We start from the raw sequence: 3,055 nt of genomic DNA, 5'->3' as shown, positions 1-3,055 counted from the left end.
TTGGAGCCTTGGTGCTTAGGAATGCTTAGAGAATGCTTGGTGTACTCCTCCATGCGCCTAGGGGTCCCTTTTATAGCCCTAAGGCAGCTAGGAGCCGTTGAGAGCATTCCAGAAAGGCAATTCTTGCCTTCTGTCGACTAGCGCATCGGACAGTCTTCCTGTTTTGGCGCAGCCGACCGTTGGCTCACCGGACAGTCCGGTGCACCACCGGACAGTCCGGTGATTTATAGTCGTACGCCACCGACGAAACCCGAAAGCAGCCAGTTCGCCAGAGCTAGCCTGGCGCACCGGACACTGTCTGGTGCACCACCAGACAGTCTGGTGCTCCCAGACTGAACTGTCTTTGGCTGAACAAAGCCATCTCTTTTCCAAATTGATTTCTCCTATTTCCAGTACTTAGACACAATACATTAGTCCTTAAAACAAAGTACTAAGTCTTAGAAACATACCTTTATGTTGATTTTCACTTTGTCCATCATTTGACATAGATTAACACATGACCACTTGTGTTGGCACTCAATCACCAAAATACTTAGAAATGGCCCAAGGGCACATTTCCCTTTCACTTGTGTGTGTTGCTCTTCCCACTCTTACATCTGTGCTTCTTTGTGATCATCTCATTGTAAGGGCGAGAGGCTCCAAGTTGTGGAGATTCGTTGCAAACGGGAAAGAGTAGAGGAAAAAGAACACCGTGGTATTCAAGTTGATCATTGGATCACTTGAAAGGAGTTGAGTGCAACTCTCGTCCATTGGGACGCCACAACGTGGACTAGGCAAGTGTTGTACTTGGCCGAACCACGGGATAAATCTCTGTGTCTCTTGTGCTTGTTCTCACTGTGTCAATTGTGGTTCACAAGAGCTCTCCTTAGCCACTTGATTTCATTGTGCTAACACTTAATCAAGTTTGTGGCTTTAAGTTTCAAGTTTTTACAGGATCACCTATTCACCCCCCACCCCTCTAGGTGCTCTCAATTGGTATCGGAGCCGTTCTCTTCAAGAAAGGGACTAATCGCCCGAAGAGATGGATCCTAAGGGAAAGAGGATGGTGGTCAACGACAATGAGAAGGAGTCCATCTTCAACGAGCCAAGGGACGACAAAGTCAATGACTCCGGCTCGAGTCAAAAGAAGAAAGACGGAAAGAAGAAGAGGCGCATCAGGAAGGTTGTCTACTACGACAGCGACGAATCTTCCTCTTCTCAAAAGGACGACGAATACGAGGAGAAAAAGGAAACAGTTAACTCGAACTTTTCTTTTGATTATTCTCGTATTCCGCATAATTCCAATGCTCATTTGCTTTCCATTCCACTTGGTAAATGAAAGGGAAATGTGCCCTTGGGCCATTTCTATAAGATTTTGGTGATTAAGTGACCAACACACATTAAGGGAATGAGTATATGCCAAAGGGTGGACAAAGTGCAAATCACTACAAAGGTATGATTCTAGACTTAGTACATTGGTTTTTGTGTACTAACATATTCGTCTAAGTGCTAGAATCAGAGTAAAGACAATTGGAAAAGACTTGGCTCGAGCAGCCAAGACTCTGCTCAGTCTGGTGCTCCGGACAGTGTCCGGTGCGCCTGGCTGGCTCTGGTGAAAAGGCCGCTCTCGGGAAATCGTCGGCGGCGTACGGCTAAAATTCACCGGACTGTCCGGTGTGCACCGGACTGTCCGGTGAGCCAACGGTCGACTGCGCAATCCGCGCGTGACGCGTGGCCGGGCCAACGGTCTGAAGGGGGCACCGGACTGTCCGGTGCGCCAACGGCTCCAAATCGCCAACGGTCGGCTGCGCCAAAATAGGAAAGAAATCTGCACCGGACAGTGTCCGGTGGTGCACCGGACTGTCCGGTGCGCCAGTCGACAGAAGGCAAGAATTGCCTTCTTGGAATGCTCTCAACGGCTCCTAGCTGCCTTGGGGCTATAAAAGGGACCCCTAGGCGCATGGAGGAAGACACCAAGCACACTTTGAGCATTCTTGATCATTCACACTTCGTTCTTGCGCACTCGTTTGACATTCTTAGTGATTTGAGCTCCGGTCTAGTGAGAACCTTGAGATATTCATTTGAGCTCAAGTCTTGGTCGTGTGTGTGTGCGTATTGTTGTGGACTTGTGTGTGTTGCTCATCCCATCCTTACTTTCGTGTTCATTTGTGATTATCTTTTGTAAGGGCGAGAGACTCTAAGTTGTGGAGATTCCTCACAAACGAGATATAGTGAAAGGAAAAGAAATTTCGTGGTATTCAAGTGGATCTTTGGATCACTTGAGAGAGGTTGATTGCAACCCTCGTCCGTTGGGACGCCACAACGTGGAGTAGGCAAGTGTTGAACTTGGCCGAACCACGGGATAAACTACTGTGCCTCTCTGTGTTGATATCTTTGTGGTTATTGTGTTTTGCAAGAACTCCTTTCTAGCCACTTGGCGTTATTGCTCTAACACTTAATCAAGTTTGTGGCATTAAGTTTTAAGTTTTTACAGGATCACCTATTCACTCCCCCCTCTAGGTGCTCTCAGTAAACCCCCACACTTTGATGGAGAGGACTACGGATTTTGGAGTCACAAAATGGGTAGCCACTTGTTCTCTCTTCATCCATGTATATGGGAGATAGTAGAAAATGGAATGCAATTTGATAGTTCGGATAACTCCATGTTTATCAATGAACAAATCCATAAAAATGCACAAGCTTCCAATGTTCTTTTAGCATCCTTGTGCAAGGAAGAATATAATAAGGTGAGCGGCTTGGACAACGCCAAGCAGATCTGGGACACCCTCAAGATCTCACATGAGGGGAACGACGTCACCATGCTCACCAAGATGGAGTTGGTGGAAGGCGAACTAGGAAGGTTCGCAATGATCAGGGGAGAGGAGCCAACTCAAACGTACAATAGGCTCAAGACCCTGGTCAACAAGATAAGAAGTTATGGAAGCACGAGATGGACGGACCACGACGTCGTCCGACTCATGCTAAAGTCCTTCACTGTCCTTGATCCTCATCTTGTAAACTCTATTCGTGAGAATCCTAGGTACATCAAGATGACACCCGAGGAAATACTGGGAAA

The sequence above is a fragment of the Zea mays genome, chromosome 8 (assembly GCF_902167145.1).
Source record: "Zea mays cultivar B73 chromosome 8, Zm-B73-REFERENCE-NAM-5.0, whole genome shotgun sequence".
NCBI lineage: Eukaryota > Viridiplantae > Streptophyta > Magnoliopsida > Poales > Poaceae > Zea > Zea mays.
Note: the sequence above shows the minus strand (reverse complement) of the source record.